This window comes from Rhagoletis zephyria, unplaced genomic scaffold (genome assembly GCF_001687245.7).
Source record: "Rhagoletis zephyria isolate East Lansing unplaced genomic scaffold, Rhagoletis_zephyria_1.1 Rzeph_scaffold_00103, whole genome shotgun sequence".
NCBI lineage: Eukaryota > Metazoa > Arthropoda > Insecta > Diptera > Tephritidae > Rhagoletis > Rhagoletis zephyria.
The window spans coordinates 218,062-232,790 of NW_016157187.1; the positions used below are offsets into that span (position 1 = coordinate 218,062).

The 14,729-nt window shown below is 33.7% G+C and overlaps 1 protein-coding gene across 1 annotated transcript in view; it reads left to right on the top strand.

The window, feature by feature from the left end:
* Positions 1-14,729, top strand: part of Pde8 (phosphodiesterase 8) — a 280,798-nt gene that overhangs the window by 96,723 nt on the left and 169,346 nt on the right. The window contains exon 3 of the mRNA XM_017633087.1: positions 6,815-6,859. The gene's annotated coding sequence lies outside the window, so the exon portion shown is untranslated. The remainder of the gene's footprint in view (positions 1-6,814; positions 6,860-14,729) is intronic.

Consider the following 14,729-nt stretch of genomic DNA (forward strand, 5'->3'; position numbering starts at 1 on the left):
GTCTTGGCTCTTGCCACACACGGCGCAACACTCGTAAGTCCAGCTCCTTTTGTACATGTAAACGTTGTCCTAGACCAACCTTTCACCCCTTCTAAAAGGGGGTAAAAAATGGGGGTTTTTTTTTTGGAAAACGCAATATACCAAGTCAGGAAAGCTCTATCTTGTGGTCATATCACCGAGGGTTAAACTGACCGTAGGTGCTTTTTCAAAATGAGATATAAATATTTCTACCACAGATTCGGATTCTGCGCATAAAAATACGTAACTTTTGTTTCCAACTTTTTTCTCGGAAGTACCTTTTTCAAGCTCTAAATGACGTTCGAACTTGAACTCGTCCTATTCTTCTAAAATGAACGAAAATGTTTTTTTTTTTTATTGGAAAACGAAAAAATATAAATTACCGAGTGGGGTAGGATCTATCTTGTGGTCATATCAGCGACTTTAAGTTTCTACCAGAAGCGGCTTAAACCGACTAAAACCCAATTTGAGCGCCTTGAAAACTCTGTTAGCTTATATCAGTTCATGAACTGATATTTTTACTGGCTGGTTTCAATTTTCACTATAGGGCAAGTACTCACACGAAAATGCTCTTACGGAAAACTAGATAAATTCACAGGCAATTAGTCAGAACAAATATATGTGCTTGCATGCATTTATTATCAAAACCGCATGTTGGTACAGAAATATCTGATGTCAATGATGTTCGAATGTGAGTGCATTAATTGCAAGGGTATGTGTTTACATTTCGCTTGTAGACATAACCAGAAGTGCATGAGACTGCTACATTTTCACGGCTAATTGCTTATGTAGCTCTAATTACGAAAGTACATACGATCGAATTTATGTAAATACACTTGTATGTATGTATAATACATTAGCTTTGGTTCAGATCTTCCACTAGGATTGAATTTAACAAGGATGACTACTTTGATATGGCTTTATAATAATAATACATTTGCACTTACACAATATGTTAGTGTTAGGCCGAGCTTTTCCGCCGATTTGTGGCGTGCGCCTGATGTCGTCACAAAAAGGAGCGGAGGGACCTACAATTTTATGTCGACGCCGAACGGTGATTGTTTTTTATGAGAATCCGTTTTTCACGGCCGAAATATGACTTTATAGTCTTTTATAATTTCAATATTTTAATGAATACATTTTGAAGATTGCGCAGCTGGTTTTTGATGCAATTACTTTATATACCGCATATCTTTTCTTGCAAAGCGCAAGCAAATAATTCATAATATGGAGTACGAATTTAGATTCATTCTGAACAATAGTTCAGAATTTGCACCGAGCTTCCATAGTCTTGAAGACAAAGGCAGCATTCCATCTCCTTGGGCAGGCCAAAAGCTGATGGTTTCAACCGTCTAGGCACCCTGTGAGTAACGTTATGTTGGTTTTACTGAAAAGACCTATGGCTTTTCAACCGAATGGATAGTTATTAGTCTAGGCTGACTAAGATCCCTACTGCTCGAAGATGAGCAACTTAGTCAGACCTGTTTACGTCCCTCCACTGTATGTGACAAAGCTCGGTCAAGCACCAGGAGTGTCCTAAATTTTCGAAACTGGTGGGCAGAGTAACAATTATGTAGCCCAACCAGTAAAAATTTCTGTTGAAAACTTGACGATCGTGACACTACCAACATATATTGCAAAAAATTCGTACCTTAGTATTTACCAATATTTACAACATAAATATTTTCTGCAAAAAGTGTAGAACACTCGCATATTTTTGCCTTTTTACCTGCATCAACAATACGAAATCATGAAGAGCAAAATTTAACCACGTTTTATATTTGTTTCAGCTTAAATTTTGTATGCTTTTTTGTTGTTTGTCGGAGCACACAACGTTTCCCATCTCCGCTTATTACTGCGTCTATATAACATCCTGCAGTTTGTATTGTGTCCTGCCACGCTCGGCCTTTTGCTTCGATTTTGTTTTTTCTATGTGAATCCTTCATCTCGCCTACTCTACTGGTCCGTCAGTTGATTTAATAATTCGTTTTCGCTGTGCTGTTTGCTGTTTGCTGGCTGCTGCAACCTGTTGACTTCAAGCACTTCCTAGGACAGGATCCTGTAATTGCGCATTTTTGCATTTGTCGGATGTCGGTTGCTGATTGCTCTTGTCGTCGGTTCTTTTGATTGCAAGCCTATTTCTAAGAAAAACTCATCTTTTTCCAATGATTGATATTCTCTTGGGGTTTACGGTTTCTATTTCTTTTCAATTTGTGGCTTTAAAAATGTGTATGTATATTGTACATCTGTTATCATTTCAATCATTATGCACTTGAGTAAAACATCTTCAAAAAGCTTCCTGTGGTAAAAATCAATAATTTAATTACTATTTAAATTCTATTGTAAAATGTATGCGAAAATTTTAATTTGTATGTCTAGGTAGTTTCCCGACTCAAGCGATGTCTTACTTTGCTCACAGCTTTAGGAGTAAACACTTCCTGAACTCTTAAATGACCTTAAATAAAAATTACGCGGAGGCCCTTATGGGCAGAATTTTATCCATTTATTATCCATTAAATGCGAGGGTTTCTACTCTGTTGGGTTTAACAGCCAGATTTTTTGCACAAAATGCTTACCACATTACTATTTTTATCCTTCACACATTTATCATAATAACCTAAAAATGCTACTCAAATTCAGGACACCAAAGTATGCATGCAAAAGGTCTCGGTTAACCTTTATCGAACTATAAGCCTATAATTAGAAACCCATCATTTGAATTGTAAAATGGTATTAACAGATATGTAAATAAATAAATTCTTATATAAAAAATCAATGTAGAAAATGATTTCCCCTAAAAAATTCATTAAGTTTAACTTAAACCTATTTTTTCAAACTTTTTTATAGAGAAAATTTTATTAATCTGAAAACTTTGTTTGGAAATTTGTTTCTGGGGTTTTTAAGTAGTATTTTCCGAATCATTGCGTTTCCAAAAATTAATAAATTATTGCGGAAAAAACTCTTTTTTTTCATACATAAGAGTAATTTTTTTTTATATTAAAATAAATTTTGAAATTTTTATTTCCAAAAATTATTGTTTCCGAATTTAATAACTTTTACTGCAAAAATTTTTTTTTCTCATAAAAATCGTTTCTCTAATTTGGATAAAAATAATTTTTTTCTAAAAAAACTGTGGTTTTTAATTATTTTTTTCCGTAAAAATTATTTTTACAAACAAAGAGTTCCCAAACGACAATTTTTTCTAAAACATTTTTCGAATTTTGATAAAAACATATATATTTTTTTAGATCTCTTCTTAAAAATAACTAAATGAATATGCGGAACGATTTTCTTCTAATAGTGGAATAACTTTTTTGGAAATATGTTTCACTTAGCCTTGAGAGGGTCAAGAGCAAAGAGGAAAAGGATAGTTTACAACGATATTGCTTCAGCTTCCTTTTTCTTAAATATTATCCAGGAAGTAATAAATATTATAGTTATACAATGTTGTTTAGTTTTCTACCAAAAATTTCGTCTTTCGACCGCCCCTTTCTCTTTTCGCGTTCGACTCTTAAATAAGGACAATCGGTGAGAAAATTCTGTTTCGTTTCTTAAAATGTCACACTCAAGTAAGGCAAAATAAAAGCACATTCTCGGTCCTTTCAAGCATTGTCAGGGGAGATTGTTTCCTGAAAATCAGATAATTGCGTAAAACAACAGAATTATGAAGCGCATCAGTTAGAAAAAACCATGCACTTTTACAAAGACGAATCAAAAATACCACACTGAGAAATGAGTTTAGTTACGACAACAAAATATGTTTCCCCCAACACATGCTTTGGTTATCGTTACACGAATAAATTATAGTTACTAAATCTTGTGTTGAAAGAAACATAATTAGCATACTTTTTTCTCAGTGCATAAAAAACGCCAGTGATTCATATAATCATAGCTAAATTTGTAGATAATCTTTGTTTGATGGGTAAAAATCTACCCCACATAGGGCAGAATTCGTAATTTTTTAAAGAAGGTTTTCTGTCCGCAAGTAGTCTTTGAACTTCAATTCTTTAACGTAAAGCGGCAACAAATGAAATTAAATTAGCACAAAAGTTATTTCAGAACAAACAAATAATAAACGAAGCTCTTTGTGTAGATTTCCTTTTAAACAGGTGGCAACCCTCTTCAAAGACCTCAAAAATATTCTAATTATTCAAATAAAAGATCTCTTAACGATGCTTCGTTTGGCATTCATATTGTAATTTTCCTCATAACTTGTGTATAATTCAATTGAATTCGAATTTTCAATCAGGTGGCAACTATCTCTTAAAAAAAAATTTAAACTTAAATCTTATTAAATCTGTTTCGTCTGACACCTAAATTATTATACATATCTCAACTACCTAATTGCCTTACTCTCAATTGCATGTGATTGTTTAAACAAGGGGCAACCCTAATATATGTAGGTAAGAAATAAAACCCTTTTCAAAAGCGTTTCGATTGATACCCAATCGGCACCAAAATTTGTATGTAATATCTTCGACAATGATAGTATATAGTAGCATCTTATGTAAAAATTTGCTTCGTACTTTTAAGGGCCACCCTTATGTACATAAATTACCCTATTCATCTCATCTTCTATACTTAAAATTTTCGCTTTCCTAAACAGCGCCTTTTCGAAATCTCACGCACCACTTCGCTTCTTTCTAGGCCCAGATGGCCTGGACGCCTTTTAGCAGCAAGCGTCTACTGATTCACTGCTTCTTAAAATGATGTTGACGAAGTTTAATATCCGTTCATTGCTACCTAACTATATGCGTATGTGTCTCACTGAGGGAAAAATTCCGCGGCTTTCCTAACCGCAAAATCTTCAGTCTGATATACATATAATGCATGGCTACGTAGGGCAATGTTATTCGCTGTACACTCCAGCTTCTACTCCGTCAATGGTTTTAGAGCCATATGTATGGACATTAAAGGTCCATAGCCGGGTTTGGCACTTTTTCATTACCTTCCTCTCCAATTATGGTCTGGAACGCTCGTTACCAACAGCCTTGAAGATTTACGTACCAGATAAATAATGCGAGCACTTGTAAAAACACGGCTTTCACCATAGTCGCTATCTCTCTACTTCCACTCAGATCTCATTAATATGGATGTAGTCAGTGCCTTTTTTTATACTTTTTATTTACGATTAGCAAACGCACGGCTTGCTTCGCGACGCCTGATAAGAACTTTTGCGACTGAACTCCACACTCATAGAAAAGGATAAGAGCACTGAGATACCATATATGGTATATATACTAGTCTATTTCGATGCTATGAGTGAGATATCGGCAAGTATTGCAAAGATTGCAAACGTGCGTAATCTTCTTATATAATCTTGCTGTTCCACAGGACGAACAAATTTTCCCGCCCAAACTGAGTTATTAATATCCTTACCGTGTGCTTTCTGATTCGTCTAACTTCTTCTTTATACATCAATGGCCCGTTGATGTGCCTAGGATACCTAAGGCGCTTAAAAAATTTTGCGCTTCTTTATTTACATACATAACCCAATCCTTCATTAAGTCATCCAAAACGTAAATTCGATATCTAAATATATCGGATATCTAAATATCTTGATTCCAGAGTCATCTATGTTTGGGTCCATTTTTTGCAGAAGCAGTTCTTATCAAGCAGGTTATACCTATTAATTCAGGTCGTACGATAAAGGCGGCTTTCGAACAATCTCGATTCCAGCGCCATCTGTCGGAAACCCATTTGTATGCATTCAATATAGATCTTCACACTGAATTTCCCCAGTCATGTGTCTTACGGTTCCGAATTTACAGCTGATTAAAAATTTCACGCCTAGGGGATGTGTCACGCCCGCACACACAGAGTACATGTTTATATACCCTATGTTATTTCCGAGGTTACCGTGGGACCTTTTCGGGCCTAGTTCGGGACTTTTTCGGAATTATCACGGCACTAATTTCGGACCAGTTCGAGCATAGATCATGACGTTTTGGGTCTAGTTCGGTACCATTTTGGATCCAGTTATGTACTGCTTCGGGATGCAGAAGTTTACACATCAGATCGCATGAGACCCTGGTACGGAAGCCTCTTTTTAAACCACAAAAAACTTTGAAATCTGTGACATGAGTAGTCTACTTGCAAAGTGCGCTAAGTAAAATTTTTTCGATTTTCAGTTTTTGGTGGGTAAAGTACCAGTATTTAAAGTTGTTTCATGTCCACTCACAACACAATGCAAAATGTTTCTATTTTCAGAAAAAGGCATCAAACGTTAACTCTTGCAAAAGTCGCTATCAAAAGTCGCCATCGTCTGATGAACTTAGAAAACAGCTTTAGGTCGTAGAGACTGTTAATGTTATGTTATAACATGTTATATTATATTCTAATTTTATTAGGCTCTTATTTATTTATCTAAATTTTCAAGTATTAGAAAAGATTCAATTTAGATGTTACTTACTATTATAAAAGCGCATAATGCTGTTTGCAAGTGGACTACTCACATTTTCAGTACATTTCGAGTTCGTCTCTTTTCTTTGCTTGCTCCCCCTCTAAAATAGTGTTTGTATGTGGATTGAAAATATCAGCTTTTGATTTTGTGTATGTTAATAATGTTAATAAATAAATACGGTAATTTATACATCTTTTTTTTAAATTAGTCCTACATAATTTGGTATATGGGCCATTTTTGTAGAGAATCGAAGTAAGCTAACAAAATTTTTTTTTAGTACTTGAACTTTGATGGACCTTATATACTCTCCTAAATCAAAATGTTGAAAATTTACTCATTTTAAAGTAGTCTCATTTTTAAACAATTTTCTTCTTTCTTCTCTTCTTTTTACAGAATGAATTCAAAAACCTCGGACTGGCAATAATCTCGAATTTTAAGGTATGATTTAAATAAATGTTTGTTTTTTAATTAAATTGCTATAAGGCATAAAAATACAACAAAATCATGTCATATATCGAGGGCTTGTATTCAATACCCTCTATCTGCAAATTTTTACAAAAATGAGTTTCTGAAACTGTAATCCACCTTAGACTCAGCAGTCATCACCTGGGAACGGATATTTAGGACCTAAAAACCTATAAAAAAGGCAAAACAAAATAATAAATAAATAGGCAGGAAAAGGCCTAAGAATCGCAAAAAAGGCAAAACAAGGCACTCAAAATTGATAAAAACCGAAAAATAATCNCCACCAAGATCATGCGATTTGACGCCTTTAGACTATTTTTTGTGGGGCTACGTCAAGTCTAAAGTCTACAGAAATAAGCCAGCAACTATTCCAGCTTTGGAAGACAACATTTCCGAAGAAATTCGGGCTATTCCGGCCGAAATGCTCGAAAAAGTTGCCCAAAATTGGACTTTCCGAATGGACCACCTAAGACGCAGCCGCGGTCAACATTTAAATGAAATTATCTTCAAAAAGTAAATGTCATGGACCAATCTAACGTTTCAAATAAAGAACCGATGAGATTTTGCAAATTTTATGCGCTCTTAAATTTTATCAAGCTCTTAAAAAATCACCCGTTATTTATGTATTTTAGGAAGTAACAAGCGACAAGTAAAAGAGAAAAACTTTGAACCAGTTACATTATATGAAAAATTTTTATTTTGAATTTTTGAATACTTTTTCTTTCGAGTTTTTATCCCACAAAACTTTAATCTCTATATTTGTAGTAACATTGAGCCACAAGATGCATTTTGAAGTTTTTTGACAGCATTTTCATTCGATTTTCGCGTGAACAAAAGCCTTGAAGGTACTAAAAGTGCGCTCAACGTGAGTTCATACCAGTGGCGTCCAATTTAAACATGGCACGTTTAAAACTTTCCTATTATCAGAAATTCAGAGCTTTTTCCTTGCCCTTCACAATCAAAGGTAAAAGAGTCAAAAAAAGGCAACATCGATTGTGTATATATGGAATCAGGGAAAGCTAAATCGAAGACATTCTTAATCGAAAAAAAGGCAATTTCCAAAAAGTTTTGGTGAAATTTTTGCACAAAATTTGGAATTTGGATTTTTGTGGTTTTTGGTAGATAATGAGCTATACTTTTATAAAAAATTCATAAACATTAAACAAACAAAACAGAAATAGTCAGAGCTAGTCAAAATATCGCACCCGTATTTTTTTGTGGACAACTGTACATACATATGTACATACGTACGTATGTATACAAGAGTGTTTGGTGTTGCCGTGTTTATTAGAAAAAAATAAAAACAAAAATTTACAGTAGATATGTATGAACATTGTATGTGTTGGCCCTTCCAAAGATGCGGGCAAAAAAAAAAACAGAGAAAGTTCAAATAGTTTGTTGGCTTCATGCAAGTCAACAAGCTGTTTTTCTCAAAGTCACAAAGTGACAAAAGGGCGATGAAAAATTTTCCATGCCTTCTTTACCACAACAAATTTTATTAGTTACTTCTCCACCGCCGTCCGACACCCAACATTCGGCATTCAGCACGAAATTGACTTGATTATTGTTTTTTGCACGAGTTGGCGAAACCGAAAATGAAAGTCATGCGTTCAGGCAACGTGACAGCACATGTATGCATGTATGAAATTTCTCTCCACTTTTAACAATACACATTCGAAATAAAAATGGTTCCGATAAACGGCATACGCACACACCCATAAATGCGTGGCTTCATGAGCATAAATGTTAACGTCAGTAATCAGTAGCATACTCGTAGGCGCACGCTCGCACGCATGCCAGTGCACTCATAAGCTGGAAATTTTTTGTTATATTCAGCCGGATATTTTGGCTGATTATAATGTGTTTGCCGCTTGACTGCTTGTCTACCAACTTGACATTGCTTTGATCGTGTATGTGCGTTTTAATAATGTACATATATCGTCGTTTAAAGTACAAAACCGCGTAGTTGACATTTGCTGCCAAATATTGGATCTGCTCACACTAGCTCTTGGCTCAATCCTTATCCATTTGTCCTGAAATATACTAGACAGAAATGCGATTTTGAAATATCAGGGTTTTTACTCTCTACAAAATAATTTATGCGACCTCACATACGCGATTTTGCATTTTGTTGATACGCGGTTTTATACTTTAAACGACGATATGTATATATATTGGTATACACGATTACCAGGAAAGTCGTCCTTGATAACACCGGAACAAAATTTTTGGTTTTTATTTTTTTGTTCACCGGATGCCCCTATCAAATTTCTATGTAGAAATTGCTCGTAGATTACAAAAATCGAGTTAATTTTTTTATATTGATAAGTTATCGAGATATTTTCAATTTACCGGTATTCCGATTAAATCTCACGAACGAATTTAACAATTATACACACAACTTTTCTATATAGCGCAAATATTTCATAAAAAGAATCATTGCGCATTTTCGTTTGGCCACTGATTCCTTTTTTTACTTATCCATCGATTTTCTTTATTACGAGCTTGATTCTTTTGTAGCAAATTTTTTTTGAACACAAATGAAAAAGAAATTTACACAGAATCTGTTATTTTTTTTGTGGCTTTTTTTTGAATTTTTTTCCATTTTACAACAAAAAACTGAGAATTAAGCATTAATTTCTCAGAAACTATTATATTTTTTTTCTTGTACGTCCAATTTTTTTAAATGCATTTACTTAATGAGCTAGCTTCTAGGAACAAGCGTCGTGAAAAGTAATTTAAGGAAAATAGTGAAAATTTTTGTCAGGAATAGAGGCGATCATGTCGAGCATGAAACTTAATGCGTAACAAATTTTAAATTGTTAAGGTTTTTGGTTTACCCTCCCCTATTGAGTTCAAATCCGCCTACGAGTTGCATCTTTAATTTAAGTATTTTAGCCTTTTGATTAGCTAAAATAACACTTTTTTAAATAATTTGGAGACTAGTAGGAAAAAAATTAAAGCAATTTAAGTGAAAAATGATTTTTTTATTTGAATTTAATATGAAAACCGACAGAATGAAAAAAAAAAACATTTTTTACTCAAATTTAAAACAACACAACACAATGCAAAACAAAAACACAACATAAAGTCATTCAAATTCCTCTTTTTCTTTTTCTCTTTCTTTGTCTCTACCTTTACCTCTATTATTTTCTCTATCTTTGCCTCTGTAGTTTTTTTTATCTTTTCATTTTTGAATTTATCATTTTCTGGAATTTTACCCGAATCTTTTATCTTCATTATTTTTCTTCATCTAAGTACATATTCAACCACACCTTTGCTATTATATTAAGTACCTATTAAAATTTACCTTCCTCTTTGTGTTTAAGTTTAGGCTTCTTAACTTTTATTTTAATCTTAGCCTTTATTCATTTATTTTTCTGTTTAGTACGTTTCTTTAATTCGGTTTCAATATTAAAGCATACATTTAGGAGGTGATACCTTAGAAGTATAGTTTAGCCGTAAAAGGAGTGTAAAGGAAACATGATTTCCAATTATATATGTGAGATATGGGAACTCGTTTTTCGTTGTAAGGAAGAGCTGATCGGCATTGATATTAAAAAGACATTTTATTTCATTTAATTTGCAATGTTTTACATCGTTTAGTGCAATTTGTGTTAAAAAGTAATATATTTGAGTTGAGTCTTTGGAATTGGTTGTTTCACAAAATAAGAGCTAGTTCATTGAGCTGAACGAAGTAGAAGTGAACTAATCTTTAAAGTGAACTAAAAATCCACCTCTAGTATGTATGTATATATAGAATATATATATATGTATATATAAAAAGTGGCATTTGTATGCGCATCGTTGGATTCTTTCATGCCACTGCCTTTACTCACATAGCATTTTTGTGCCTAAATATTTTTTGAATTCCATGGCCATTGCGTTTTATCTTTTACCCTATTTGTTTTGTGATTCCCCCCGCCCGCTCCGGTTTTCCAGTTTCATATGAAAAACGCATAATGAAAAGTTTCGGTCGCAATTCGAGATACCCAAATATCACTGGACATCAACAACATAAATTTTACTTTGAGTTGAACTACTTACTATGCCATTTTCTTACATATGTATGTATGTAAGTACTCTCTGCTTAAGTTATTTGTTTACTTTAACTAGGGATGGGGTTGGAATGGTTTAACTTCCTTCAAATTGCGAAAGTTCTTGTTTTAATTAATCTTGACATGTTTTGCCGCAGTCATTCCAACATTCCAGTGGTTCATAGTGTTTGCAAATATCGGTTAGTTTACAATGCCTGAATAAACATTTCGATTGACATACATATGTACATAAATACTCATATAAATAGTGTTGATAATTTCATTATTAGTAGGTCTATTACATTTTTGGCGAATTTTCTATTGCACGTAAGTACAGAAAATTGTGCTTACTATTCTTTTTTTCTTTGTAGTCTTACTATTAACCGACTTCAAAAAAGAAAGGAATCCGTCGGAATATTTTTTATTTATTTTTAATGCATGTTACCGTATAACTTTGGACCACCTTAACCGATTTCTATAATTTTGTTTTAACGAAAGGTGGTACCGTACAGGTGGTCCCGTACTAATTGGATCATGAAAAAATTAACGGTACTTTAAAATTTTTGAATTAAAATTTTATATAGAATTGAAGTCGGTTGCGTTTTTTGCTTAACAATTTTTCGTTTTCTATTTCAATTCAGAATATTTCTAATATTGAGTATAAACGTTGTTGTCAAACTTCTATTCCCATACACTGAGGGAAAAAAATATTAAAATCAAATAGAAAAATATTCAATTCAATTACGCGCATATTAAAATAACCGCGTTCGTTCTGAAAAAGCATCCGTGAATTGAATAATCAAGAGAAAACTAAAAAAAAAATATTTAACTTGCATGTTGCCTGCAAATGTTGAATATCCATCAACACCACAGCACGCGATTTTTACGGATAAACATGTACTATGCATGAATGTGTGTGTTGTCACCGCTCTCAGAGTGCCGCTCTGCATGCTTGGGGTGCATATGCATACTCATACATATACTCAGATGTGAACAGTCAAATAGGTGCGTAATAAATTTTATATGAAAATATAATTTTTAATTACGAACATTTTTAAACGATAATCAAATATAAAGTATTCATTTTTACTATGCATTATTTCCCTCAGTGTATACATAGATGGTCTCAATAGAAAGCCCTTCTTATTTGGCCAAGGTAGAGATTGCTCACTTTCCTATACCACGGAAGGCCTCTATGCAAATTGGATCAGAATTGGTGCATTCAAGCACATCAAAGAAAAAGGAAATCCAGCTCTGCTGGAATATAAATAATTCGTGAAACGCAACGAGAAGGTCGTATGACTTCATCAGCCGAATTTATACCAATCAAAATTGTGTACTTGAGCTTAAGGCTTTGTTGTAAATCATCAGTTCAGGTCGCCGAACTCAGCGCAAGAGATTTCAAACGGCGTATCATTGTTTCCCAAAAGGTCCTTCAACGGTGCAAGGCGAAGGCGCTTTTGCTTTGTATTATCCGCAGCGAAGAAAAATGGATTCATTACGGCAACTAAAAGCGCCGTACCTCGTGCGGCGAACCCGTATCGGCGGCGCAAAAGCCAAATATCCATGGAAGCAATGTAATTTTTTGTGCTTTGGTGGGACCAGAAAGGAATCCTGTATCATCGGAAACTGTAGAAAAGTTGCCTCAAGCTTTCCATCCGATAACAGGGAGACTCTAAATCACTTGCTTCAAGTGCATTTCCCAGCTTCCTTGGTGAAGCATGATCTGATGACCCCTGTATCCTCGGATCACAGATTGCCAGAAAAATTATTTTTATTTATTATTTATTTATTTAAAAAAAAAAATCATAGCTAACGACGGGCAATGCTTTCTTACTTATGTAACCAATAGATTTATTTTTTCACTAAATTCTTGTGTATATACGGCTAATAGCAATCATATAACGAACACCTACCTTGTGAAGAGTGAAAGCTAAAAACCATGAAAGGAATTAGCAAACGCAATTTTTATTATTCATGTACTATATAAGCTTCTTCAATAAACATCATCCGATTTTCTAACTGCAGAATATTTCCCAATATGCCAAGATATTTTGCTTCCTCTGCACTTAATAGTAATTAATCTTCTTATGAAGAGCTTAAGTTGACTGAACCAGAAGGCGAACTAATTAATAACATCTTCTATGTATTTACGTTCAAAAACTTTCCATGACAAATATTGAAAATTTATATTCGAGCATAAAATATTTATAAGCTATAGCGGTGAGCGCCTGGAATGAGCGCCTGGAGCTCGTGAAAATGAATGGCTCGCGTGTAAAGCGTCCAATCAACTCGAATAGCAGTTATCTGAAGATTTACTATGTAATTGAGCTTAGCAAACATAGTTAATTACCCAATATTGCAGCCAATTAACATAAATAGGGAATTAATTGGATGCGTGTGCTAACAAGTACATCTATTTATCTGTATATGAATATGTATGTACATATATTATGCATGCATAAGCGCTTACCAAACAAATGAAATGTCGATACACCTAAACTTAATTTCGGGTTACAGATTACGGCTATGTTTACCGTTTTCATGGATCAGGTCATTTTCTCAAGATATAACTGATAAAGTTTTCATTGCGAATAAAAACCGACACAAACTTTCGCAGCCATATCTTTACCTAGCCATACCCATAATAAACCAAATTTTTATGTTCACAGCATACATATGTACATAGAGCAGTTACATATATGCATATAAAAATCATATCTAAATAATCAGAGGTATGGAATATATGTATGTACACCTTATAAAGAAAGCACACATCTAAGTGATTTTCCCTGCTGTGTGTGAGTTACATCGCAGAAACTTGTATCTGAACAATTAGTGATAAAGGGAATATAGCATCGATCTCGCCGATTTTCTCAGTAGAATTTGTTTAACTATTTAGATAATTGCTCACTAAATTTCTCGGATAAAGGAGTTTTATAGTAAAACCACATATCTGAACAATCAGTTGTATGGAGGCAACAGGTTATAGTTACCCGATCTTTGTAGTTTTTACTTTAAACTTTTCGTTAATAATGAGTGAATATAGTGTAAAATGATATGCTTTTAGCTGCATAAATGGAGACGTTATAATTCTAAATCTCATATCTGAACAATCAGTTGTATGAGGCTATATGTTTTAGTGATCCGATCTTTGTAAGTATTCCGTTGATAACGAGTGAAGATAGTGCGAAATTTCATGTTCCTAGCTACATAAATGGAGGAGTTATATCGAAGAATCTCATATCTGAAGAATCAGTTGTATATATATATATATGGAACTATATGTTATAGTGGTCCGATTTCCCCGGTCCCGACAAATGATTAATACGTTATAAAAATAAACTCACTTAGAAAATTTTAAAACTACGACTCAAAATTAATTTTATGTGTTTTTTGTGTATTTTAAAGCTTGAGATTTTGCCTACAGTGTGATCTATACAGATACATATGTATGCATGTATAAAATATATTTTTAAGTTTGTGCTCTGCATGGTCTCCATGGCGTATACTTAATTAAGCGCCTGCGCGAGAATATCAAAATCAATCATACGCCATGGAGTACAATTTATGAATTGCTCTAAATATATATATATATTTTTTTTTAATAGCATTAACTAATTAAACTTCAAACGGAAAGAAGATTAATGTTATATGAATATTAGGGTGTTGAGAATATTAAAACGAATGAAAAATACAATGCTACTACTGAGAGAATTTTAAATTCCGGTAGTAGTAAATCCATCAGTCAGCTTGTGGAATCAGTTTGACTGTCGGCCAATCACGCACAAGTATAAGCGACCTAC